A 12,417-nucleotide genomic window follows, 5' to 3' on the forward strand; every position below is an offset into this window, starting at 1 on the left:
TATCTATCTACCTATCTACCTACCTACCTACCTACCTATCTATCTATCTATCTATCTTTCTATCTATCTATCTATCTATCTATCTATCTATCTATCTATCTATCTATCTATCTATCTACCTATCTATCTATCTATCTATCTATCTATCTATCTATCTATCTATCTATCTATCTATCTATCTATCTATCTATCTATCTATCTATCTATCTATCTATCTATCTATCTATCTATCTATCTATCTATCTATCTATCTATCTCTTTGAAGATGTAGAAGCTCAAAATGTTGGGAATGCTCTGTTCTTCCATTTTTGGAGGTCAAAGCATGATTAAGGTATTTAGAGGATGCTTCCCGAAAAAGCCAACATTCCTCCTTGCTTTCAACTTTCAATTCTGAAACATCATCTGTAATCTTCACTTCACAGATGTTGCCTGCTCTGCTGAGTATTTCCAGTGCATTCTGTTTCTATTTCAGATTTCCATAATCTTCAGTTATCTTTTGTAGCAGTTCACAATTTATGTTATTTATTGTGATGAGAGGAGTAAGTTTGCTGAAGATGCAAAGCTTAGTGGCTGTGAGGAGGAATTCTCCATTGAAGAGATTGTGAAGGTTCAGTCACTGAGTCGGCGAAAGATAGCTTCAATGCCCCACTGAACAGCAAAGATGCGGACATCAGGATGATCTTTATTGATTATAGTTTGGCATTCAATATCATCGTTCCCTCAAAACTGATCAGCAAACTGCAAGACCTGGGCCTTAATTCTTCACTCTGTAATTGGATCCTGAATTTCCTCACCTCCAGACCCCAATCAGCACAGATTGGCAAGAACATCTCCTCTACAATCTCCAGGAGCACTGGAGAAAGTGCAAGAAAGTGGTGTTGAGGTAAAAATAAATTCAACCAGAGCAGAGCATGTGCTGGGTGGTGTGGATCCTTGATGATTGCTGCTGCCCTCCGACGGCAGCGTTCCCTGTAGATGTACTCAATAGTGGGAAGGGTTTTGCCTGTGATGTCCTGGGCTGCATCCACTACCTTTTGGAAGGCTTTATGTTTAGGAGTATTGCTGCTTACATACCAGATAATGTGATGCAACCAGTTAGCACATTTTCCACCACACCTCTGTAGAAATTTGTCAGGGTTTCTGGTGTCATACCGAACCTCCGCAAATTCCTCAAGAAGTAGAGGCGCTGATGTATTGGGTCCAGGAAATATCTTCTGAGATAGTGACTCCCAAGAACTTAAATTTGCTCACCCTCTCCACCTCTGATCCCCCAATGATCACTGGATTGTATATCTCTGGCATTCCTTTCCTGAAGTCAACATCAGCTCCTTAGTTTTGGTGACGTTGAGTCCAAGGATGTTGTTGGTTCACCATTCAGGCAAGTTTTCAATCTCCCTCCTGTATTCTGTCTCATCCCCATCCTTTATACAACCCACAACCATGGTTTTGTTGGCAAATTTTTAGATGGAGCTATTGTTGTACAGAGCCACAAAGTCATAGGTGTCATGAGAGTAGAGCGGGGGCTAAGAACACAGTCCTGTGGTGCTCTTGTAATGATGGAAATAGTAGAGGAGATGTTCTTACCAATCTTCCACTGATTGTGGTCTGGAGGTGAGGAAATCCATGATCCAATTACATACTGGGATGTTAACTCCCAGGTCTTGGAGTCTACTCATCAGTTTTGAGGGGATGATGGTGTTAAATACCGAACTGTAGTCGATAAAGAGGATCCTGATGTATGCATCTTTGCTCTCCTGGTGTTCCAGGTTTTGTGTAGAGCCAGTGAGATGGCATCTGCCAGGGACCTGTTACTATAATAGGTGAACTGGAATGCATCCATGTCACCGCTCAGACAGGAGCTGATCTGCTTCATCACCAGCCTTCCAAAACACTTCATCACTGTTAATGTAGGTGCTACTGGTTGATAGTCATTAAGGCAGGTTACTGCACTCTCCTTGGAGGTCTGTTTGAAACAGGTGGCTACCATGCCCTGCTGGAGTGAGATATTGAAGATATCTGTGAATACATTGGTAAGTTGGTCAGCACAGATTTTTAATACTTGGCCTGAAGGCAGCATGGATATCATCTTCAGATATGGACAGGATGGGATCATCAGGAGATGTGGGGGTGTAGAAGGGTGGTTCTTTGCTCTTACTATTGTCAAATCAGATGTAGAAGGCATTGAGAGAGAAGTTTTGCCGTATACTGGATTTGATTTTGTAACAGGTTATGCCATTTAGGCCCTGCCACAGCTGTCAAGTGTCCTTCGTTGTTTCCATTTTCATCCAGAATCTCCATACCAAACTTCCACAAATTCCTGAGGAAGTAGACACACTGACGTGCTTTCTTCGTGATGCCATTAGTGTGTTGAGTCCAGGAAAGATCCTGAGGATATAACAAGCATGGTAGATAGAGGGAAGAGGTTAGACTTTGCTTACCTGGATTTCCAGGTAATAAGTTGCCAGAGAAAAGACTTAGAAAATAAGGATGCATAGAGTTGAGGCTAATGTATTAACATGGATAGAGGATTGTTTAACTAATATAAAGCAGAGAGTTAGGGTACAGGTGTGCTTTTTCTGGTTGGCATTGGGTGGTGAACAGGATGTCAGAGGGGTCAGTGCTGGGTCTGCAATTGGCCATGATATACATAAATGATCTGGAAGAGGGGACAGAGCGTGGTGCATCCAAATTTGCTGATGACACTAAGTTCAGTGGAAAAGCAAATTGCACAGAGAATACAGAAACTCTGCAGAGAGATAAAGAAAGGTTAAATGAGTGGGCAAGGGTCCAGCAGATGGAGTACAATGTTGGTAAATGTGAGGTTACCCACTTTGGAAGGAAAAATAGAAAATCAGAATACTATTTAAATGGCAAGCAATTGAAGCATGCTGCCATGCAGAAGGGCTTGAGAATGCTTGTGTGTGAATTGCAAAAGGTTGGTTTGCAGTTGCAGCAGGCTATCAAGAAGGCCATCATTGCTAGAGGGATGGAAGGAAAGTTATTCTGCAACTGTATAAGGTACTGGTGAGGCCACATCTGGAGTACTGCATACAGTTCTGGTCTCCTTACTTGATGAAGGATGTTCTGGACTGGGAGGCAATGCAGACTGATGTTGATTCCAGAGATGTGGGGGTTAGCCTATGAGGAGAGGGTGGTGAATCTATGGAATTTGCTGCTCGTGAAAGCAATGGAGGCTACCTCAATAAATAGGACAAGGTTGGATAGATTTTTACATAGTTAGGGAATTAAGAGGTATGGAGAAAAGGCAGGTAGGTGGAGAAGAGTCTGTTATTAAATCAGCCATGATCTTATTGCATGGCAGACCAGGCTCTGCAGGCCAGATGACCTACTCCTGCTCCTATTTCTCATGTTCTTATGTATGCTTTTGTGCCTACCTAAACTAATCCTATTCATCCCTGAAAGATCTGGAGCCTGCTATGCCTTGGCAATTCAAGTTTTTACCTCCTGGTTTTGTTCTCAGGTTAGCATTGGATCCTTGCTGGATTATAGCTCTACAAATCTAAACCATATTCTTTTCCCTGCCTAAGTGCTGATTATTTGTGTGTGAGCCTAGTGAATGAGAGGTTGGCAGGTTATATTCCTGCAGAATATGATTAGACTCAGCTGGATGATGTTTTGAATGTCTTGAAGTCTGTTAATTCTGCACACATTTTTTTCTGCGAGCACTTTCTACAATGGTGAGAACGTTTACTTTGAATGCATATCTTACCATTCTGTGAACATGTGGGTGATGACAAATGCAATATTACAAACACGGTAGTAAAATTTCTAGGGTCGTGCCCCCTTAACTGTACTTCTGAGGCTTTGAGAAAGTGGGCAGCCATGGAGTAACATTGTTATTACATATGGAGAACCACCTGAATTTCCATATAAACTAGCAGATTATAAATGGATGTAACACTGAAGATGCCAGGAATGTAACAGGTGTCTTTTATATAATTATTTTGTTCAGTAATCATTGAGAAAAAAATCACAGAAAACCTATGACATAGGAGTGTGTTCAGCCCATTGTATCTGTGTGAGTCCAAAAAGGGATAACCAGACTAACCCCACCTTCCAGCACCTGATCATTAGTCTTTGAATGCTCATCCAAAGAGTTCTTAAATATGGTGGGGATTTCTCCTAGCTCGTCTAGGCAGCAAGTTCCAGATCCCATGCATCCCCAGAGTAATTTTTTTTAATTATAATCATCCTGCCAATCTTGTATCAGTTATTTTAAATATATGCGTCCTGGATTTTGAAACTTCTGCTAAGGTCATTTATAAAAAAATATTTATTCAAGGAATGTTGTTTTCACAACCTGAGCCAACGTTTAATTGTACATCCCTAAATGCTCTTGCAAAGGCGGTGTGGTAAGCTGGAAATAAAAGGTAACCAACATTTCAGGCCTGAGCCCTTCATTCTACACAGTTAATTTTTTGAGCAGGTTCCCAGACAGGTTCTTATCCACAGCCACACTGAAATTCATGTAAACAGCATCCAAAGCTCTGTCTCATTCAACCTCAAAAGATTCAATCATTAGTCACAAAATGGTCTTCCCTGTAGACAAAATCCATGCTCTCAGATTGACTTATGTTTTTTTTAAATTAAGATTTATACTGCCCCTCAGAATTTGTATCTCCTGGATAAAGTCCTAAGATGTAATCACAGTTGAGAAATAATCAAAAGTTGAGAGCAAACCAAGTATCCAGGAAAGGAATGTCAAACAGTTTTATTTAGCTCCAAAGGAAGACCCATTCATGAAGCTATGAAGTTTGGGAGGTGTCTTTCAAGCTTATAGCCTCAGGCAGCTGTAAGCACAGATTTGAACAAGCAGGAGGGAATGTTAAATTTGAGGCATTGCGACATTGTGAGCCTGATTATATCAGTGAGCACAGATGCCTACAAACCATTATGATCAAACTGATTGAACCCTTGTCAGAAGATAGGGAAATTTAGTGCAGCATTATTGATATGCAATCTAATGATGAGTGCAGCAGTGAATGCAGAAGATGAAATATTGCCAAGATGAGAATGAAGAAAACTAATAGATATTTGAAGGCCAGAAACACTTGCACAATACACAAACATGTTCGAGAAACTCAGCAGGCCATGTAGCATCCATAGTTTTGTGTTTGGGCTTTCGTCAGGTACTTCCTATGGATGCTGCATAATCTGCTGAGTTTCTCCAGCCTGTTTGTGTATTGGGCTTAATCCAAACATTTGGAGACTTTCTTGTTCAACAACAGAAACTCTTGCATTCAATTGTTAATTTTCCATAATATTATTTATCTGAAAAATTGCTTTTACAGGAGACCCCATTTAGGTGATTTGCTTCATCCTGGAAATACATTGGGCATGGGTAACTTTGGTGTACCTCAGCCATTTCCATATCCAGGACTCATTGGATGATTGTGCAACAGTTAGCCTGTACAACTTTCCTATTGGAATAATGTTGAGAAACTAAAATCCTACTGTCTCCAAAGAGACAGTAGGCACTCTTGAAGCAATATGGCCTTCTTGCAGTTCCAACAATCAGTCGATTGCCATCATTCTTGGGAAAACTCTACCAGCTATCCCATCTTTTTGTAAACCTCTGGCTTGCACTACATTGACCTCTATTTAGTTGTCACCTTTTGATGTGCTCTTCTTCCCTCTCCCAACCCTCAACCAAAATATTAACTCTATTTTTCACTCTATTGATGGTGTGCACTATGCTGTGTTTGGTTTTATTTCAGAATTTCAGTCTTTGCTTCATTTCGCTGCTGAACTTAATAACATCCAAACAGTAATCAAACTAATGGTTGACTGGTCAGCAATCGCAAACGTAAATGTTGATGGATTCCATTGTGGAAGGTATTTACTCCAGGATATAACCATGACATTTGATTTAAAAACAACTCTACCTTTTGAGCTCTGTGCATGTATTATAAACAGCCAATCTATTACAGCGCCAGCAACATTGGTTTGAATCTGACACAGTCTGTGACTCTGTGGGTTTCCTCGGGGTGTTCTTGTTTCCTCCCACCTTTAAAAATGTACGGGAGTTGTCGATTAATTGGAGTATTTGAGTGGTGTAGGCTCATGAGCCAGAAGGGTATGTTACCATGCTGTATGTCTAAATTTAAAAAAACAGTAAAAACCGAACATGTTCTGGGTGGTGTGGATCCTTGATGATTCTCTCCGTCAGCGGCGTTCCGTGTAGATTTTCTCTATAGTGAGGAGAGTTTTGCCTGTGTCATACTTGGCTGTGTCCACTACCTTTTGCAGGGTTTTCCGCTTAGAGGAAATGATGCCCCTCTATCAGGCCATGATGCAGCTGGTCAGCACATTTTCCATGATACATCTGTAGAGATTTACCAATTAAAACAAAATAAACTGTTCAATGTGCTGAATAGTTCCACGGCAAGAGAAGCAACTACTATTGTAGAACTTTTCCTGGATCTAGACCTGCAGCATAACCACAAGCTTGAAAGCCAGGAGGATTTTTTCTTAGTGTGTATTTTTAATTGCATAGGAGGTTAATGTATGTTTTATTTGTGCAATACACAAAAGTGCTGGAGAAACTCAGCAGATAACACAGCATATATATGAAGTGAAGGGTAACCAGCATTTTGTGCCTGACCCCTTCATCAAGGTATGAGCAAAAAGTAAGTAGGCTAGTGGTGTTCCACAGGGGCCATCTACTGTTGGATTTGGTCCTTTTTTATGTTGTTTACTAATGATTTAGATTATAGAATGAATGGCTCTGTGGCCAAGTTTGTAGATGATACATAGGTGGGTGGAAGGGGAGATGGTGTTGAGGAAATAGGGAAGCTGCAGAAGGACTGAGATAGATTAGGAAGATGAACAAAGTGCTAATAAAATACAATGTCAAAAAATCAGAAGACAGCCTAAGAGTACAGCAACGGTACATAGAAATGAATAAATGTATTCCATTGGAAAAAATAACATATAATTAAAAAAATAAAGTCACAGTATTCGAACAAATTTGGGAACCGTACATGGAACACATCAGAGAGGGCCTACCGCGGACCTCCACCCCCTAAAATGATAGAATGAGAAGAAGACGAAATGAACTGACCTGTGTGTAAAAGTAGATGACACAATTTTCTTGTTTATTTTCATTGTGTGATGACATTGTTTAATGGGTTTATTGTATTGTATATGTTGAACGTTTAGTGGGTAGGGAGGGGGGTGGGAAGGAGGAAGGGAAGGGAGGGTGGAAAAAGGAGAGAAAATGACTCTGTGTAAATTCAAGAGGGAAATGTTTGTGTGTATTTTGGTTAATATGGTTCATAGTGTGAAAAAAAAAATTTAAAAAAAGAAAGTGTATGGCCATGTACTTTAATGGAAACAATAAGCGGGCAGACTGTTTTTACAATGGACAGAGCTTGAGGAAAGAAGACAAAGCGAAAGGGAAGGGAGGGAAAATGGAGAGCAGGTTAGCAGAAACCGGAGAAGTTGATGCTAATGCTATCGGGTTGGAGAGTCCCCAGATGGAATACTAGGTGTTGTTCCTCCAATTTACGACTGGTCTTGGTTTGACTGTAAATGAGGTCATGGACAGACATGTCAGCATGGGAGTGGGGTGCAAAATTGAAATGGATGGCCTCTCAATGAGATCCCTCTCATTAATGCAGACAGAGTGGAGGTGCTCAGCAGAGTGATCTCCCAGTTTACAACCATTCTGTCCAATGTAAAGAAGGCCACAATGGATGTAGTAGATCACTCCCACCAATTCACAATGAAGTGTTACATTACTTGAAAGGATTGTTTGGGGCTCCACAAAGCCGATGTGATGAAGACAGAGGAATTGAGGGAAAGGTATAGAATCCTTACAGGGCACAGGTTGTGAAGAGGTGTAGTGGAGGAGGCTGTGGGAGTTGGTGATTTGTTAGTAAATATCAAGAGAGTTTGTCTCCTGAGATGGAGACGATTGATTGAGAAAAGGGAGAATGTTGCCAGAGATGTACCAAGTGAATATGATATCAAGGTGAATATTAGCAGCAATGTGGATAATGTTGACAAGCTCATCATGGGTGCAGGAGGCAACACCAATGTATTTGTAGGTGTAGCAGAGGAAAAGGTGAGGAGCCTTGGCAGTGTAGACTTATAGCATGGATTGCCCCACATATCCAGAAAACTGCAGGCATAGGTGTGGCCCCTGTGACTATTATTTTGACTTGGAGAAAGTGGGATGAGCTAACGGGGAAGTTATTATGGGTGAGAACGAGTTCTACCAGATTGAGGAAGGTGGTGGTGGAAGAGGACTGGTTTGGTCTGTTGTTGAGAAAGAAATGAAGGGCTTTGAAGTATGGAGGATGGTGGTGTCCATGGTGAAAAACAGGCAGTAAAGTCCAGGGAACTGGAAATTGTTGAAGTGATGGCAGGCATGTGAGGTATTGCTGATGTAGGTAGGCAGGGAATGGACAAAGGGATACAAAGTGGAGTTGAAATAAGATGATAACAGTTTGGTGGGCAGCAGCACCTGGAAACAATGGGTCTACCGAGATAATTGGGCTTGCGGATCTTGGGTAAGAGATAGAACCAGATAGTGTGTGGGTGGGAAACCATAAGGATAAGGATGTTGGTGGGAGATGGCCATTGGTGATGAGGTCAGTAATAGTGTGTGAGATGATTTCTGAGTGGAATCCTGTTGAAGAGGTAAGTAAGAAGAGGTCTGAGAGCTATTGTAAGGCCTCAGGAAGGTGTGCCAGACCACAACAGCACCACTCTTGTCTGCGGGTTTGATAGTGAGGTTGGGATAGGTGCAGAGGGAATAAAGCAGACTATTATTTGCTTTTTTATATCTAATATTCTTTATTTTATTTGTATCTTCCATCATTACAACTGTACAAAGATGGGAGACTAGACAGTGCCCAAAATTTGAATGCCTGTGTGTCCAAGGGTTGATTGACTTTCAAAAGAAAACTGAGTGGGAAAAAGAACATCTCTCTGATGGATTGAGATGGTGAAAATAAAAGGTCAAGAGCTGTTTTTTATCTTTTTAGGAAGTCTTGACAAGAGGCTGAATCTCAGTGAGGATAAGAAATGATCATTATTTAAGATTCTTGCTAGTTATTGGAGAAATTGCCCTTGGAATATGCATTGGACAGACTTAAATAAGCAAGTGTTGGGTGAAGAGACTGGAAACTGCTCAGAATGGAAAATGGATAATAAGTTTGCTCTTGCCTGCTGAAGATTTGCTGATTTTTAGGATTTTTTTTTCTTATCAGTCATTTAAAGTTGGCTCCTTCACTTCAAAAGGTAGACTGTGACTGCGAAGACAACACCCTCCTGAAGATGAAAATGCACACATGACCTCTCACTGATTTTATGAAGGTATCAGCATTAGGTAAGTCCCAGTCTCCTGTGAAACTTTGAACTGCACCAAGTTCTGCTAGGCATTATTATTGCACCTTGCAGAGAGTGTGGGATGCCTAGTTTCCTGGTGATGCAGGAAGCAGGGAGAGGGCAGGCTGTCCTGTTCCTTTCTCACACAGAGATGGGTAGCTGTAGCTGTAGCAGTCAATAGCTTGAGTGAAGAAGAGTCCAAGCTGTAGGACTGTAAGCGTTCTGATCACATTTTTGAATTTCATGTTTCATCAGTAGCACCAGCAATCTCAAACATTGTAAATGCACCAGAACACTTTGATTACATACTAACTATTTCTATCAATCAAGACTTGGACCTATGCATCAAATAGACTGAAGGGCTTAGTGTTTATGCAAGTCTCACACTCATACTGCCAGTTATTGGAAGAGGACAGGTTCATCACCCACACAGATTGCTCCACACTCATTAATGCACTTCCCTCTCCATCTCAGGACAATAGCAGCAGCAATCTGACACAATGCACAAGCAGATGGACTTCCATACGCCCATGGGGAGCAACCTTCACAGACTGTGGCCAGAAATAGGATAGAAACTAAGGAACCTGATAGCATTCCCATTCCTAATCCTTTTCTTCCTCAATTTACCATAAATCTCTTCTGATTTGCAAGCTTTAAATCATCTTCACACAGAGGTTATCCACTTTCCCTTTTTGCCCCTGCCTCTTTACTTTGTCTCCAATCAAATAGCTAAGAACATAGCATAGTTATGTGATGCCAGAAGGCAGTGGAGAGAATGAGTATGAAGAAGCACCATAACTCAGTTTAGCACCTGCATCCACCAGCTACTGGAACTGTGTAATTGAGGTGTAGTTACAAGGAAGGTTCTTTTGAGTGAAAAATGGCCAATAAGCCAGGGCAGGAAGGGGTGGGAGAAGATTTCAGGAATGACAAGTTAATTGAAGCGTGGTTATTATTCTTGTGTCCTCACTGTTGTCCCTTAACTAATACTTGTAATATGTGTACTGGGAAACACAACATCAATCTGTGTGTTCCAAGACTGGTCCCATTTGATATCATCCTCCATGGCCATTTGAACTGATGTATGGAGCCCACAAACCAATGTGCATGGAATCAATGGCATCTTTTACCCTGCCTCTTATCCTAGTAGAATCATGTGCCCACTCTGTCTGCTGCTCGCTGAGAACTTGTACTCTCCTTTAGAATAGAAAACACTCCGGGAATAACTGATTTGTCCAGAAGGTTGAGAATAAATTAAATTCCAGTTAGCACTTAGGACTGCCCTTCTTGTAGAATTTCAAGCGTTTTTGTAAAAATAAACTATAGGAAATACTGAAATATATATATAACTCTAGCGATCTGCAGCTTTCTCTCAGTAACTAACCTGGAACTAGCTGATAATCCCTTTTAAATATTTTTGTTGTGGGGTCTTTTCTGCTGCAGTAGCTTGTGCAACTGTGTGAGGTTAAGATGAGCTAGTTGAAGCATTGAACTCCAATGCATCAATGTTGGAGTCAAATCAGTACAGCACATTGATTGCCATTACAATCTGTGTACTCTGCATGCTCCTAGCAGTGTGTAAGCTCTTTTGACAATGTGTTAGCTAGAACCATCCTGCAATTATTGATTACTGAAGAAAATAGGTACAATGAAGTCCTATTCTATGGCTAAAGGCTCTTAGTTTTTGTCACCCTTGCTATGGAATTGAGCTCTTTTATTCAGAAAAAAATTGAACTTTGATATCTCATCCAGTATTTTCAGATCAGGTCTCCCAGATGTATATTTGTCAGTAATAGTTAATGATTTATCCAACTGTTGAGATCAAATTTAGAGTTTGAGTTAAAATTCAGCTTGAGTGTAGACTGTGCAATGAATGGTGGTAGAATAACTCGTGTACATTCATTTCCACAGTACTCTTCCCATCTTGATCTGCCAACATCTCCAACACCCAGCAATCTCTCTCCCATAAGAAAAACAATTTTAATATTTTATTTCCACTTTCCTCTTCTTATGTCTTTCAAATACCTCTTACAATTCTGATCTCACACACTACATTCCAACAGAAGTCCTGTCATTCTGAAAGCCACAATAGCTTAATTCATAAGTACTTCATTCCATTTTCAAATGGCATCTCCAATAGGTTTCCACTCCAACCAAAACCTCTCTCCATAATAATACTGTAGGAAGGTAATTTCATTGAATAAGACCAATGAGGAATTTCCAACTTAGTTTGCAATGAGGTGAGTCTGAACAATCATTCCTGGTTCTCTTTGGAGAAAGTGTAGGAGCGCTGTCAGAGAACATTTAATCAGATCTTTCAGTTACTTCCACATGTTTGGGAATGCAGCCTTCAGAGGGGAAATCATAAAACCACAGAGGTGTTGTTCACTGCATACACTAGTGCATCAATGAGAAGCATTTAGTCCATTGTATCTGTGCAATCAAAATCAAAATGATCTCTTCTTTATCCATCACTTTTAATTTTTTTTTCTCAGCTTTGATGCTGTTCACATTTGATTTCTTCTTGGATTTTCTTTATTGTGGATTTTGCTTCCATCACTGTTCTTGTCATTATACTAATTCCAAACAAAAGTCTCTATGTAAATTTTGAACCATTCCTAATTTAAGTCCGACAAAGACTCGTCACTAATTCCAGATAAATTTAATAACCTTAAATGCCATCTGTACGATGTGAATCTTCTCACCGAGAACCAATGTTCCCATTAAAAGTAACAATTAGTTTCAATGTTAGGAAAAAAAATCAAAAGTATGTAACATTATTTTGTCCATTTTTTTTCTATAGTTACTGTGGAAAATTATTATTACAATTCCTGAATTAATGCTATTTTTTTTGTTTATCCACTGAGAAAATGAGTGATTGGTCAAGTGGTGTGCAGATGACAACTCAAGTTCACATTGTTTATGCATATGGATAAGGAATGACTCCCGAGATTGTGGCATTCTTCTCGAGAAATTAATCAAAAATGTGAGAGAGTATGGGAATGATTAGTCATTTTATAATTAATGGCAAAAAGCAGCTCATAAGTATGGATCATCTTC

At 40.3% G+C, this 12,417-nt stretch overlaps 1 long non-coding RNA gene across 1 annotated transcript in view; it reads left to right on the top strand.

The window, feature by feature from the left end:
* Positions 1-9,286: 9,286 nt before the first annotated feature.
* The window catches only part of LOC138737688 (uncharacterized), a 37,766-nt gene continuing 34,635 nt past the window's right edge, over positions 9,287-12,417 (top strand). Inside the window, exon 1 of the long non-coding RNA XR_011341148.1 lies at positions 9,287-9,358. This is a non-coding gene — a long non-coding RNA (uncharacterized lncRNA). The remainder of the gene's footprint in view (positions 9,359-12,417) is intronic.

The sequence above is a fragment of the Narcine bancroftii genome, chromosome 6 (assembly GCF_036971445.1).
Source record: "Narcine bancroftii isolate sNarBan1 chromosome 6, sNarBan1.hap1, whole genome shotgun sequence".
In the NCBI taxonomy this organism is placed as follows: Eukaryota; Metazoa; Chordata; class Chondrichthyes; order Torpediniformes; family Narcinidae; genus Narcine; species Narcine bancroftii.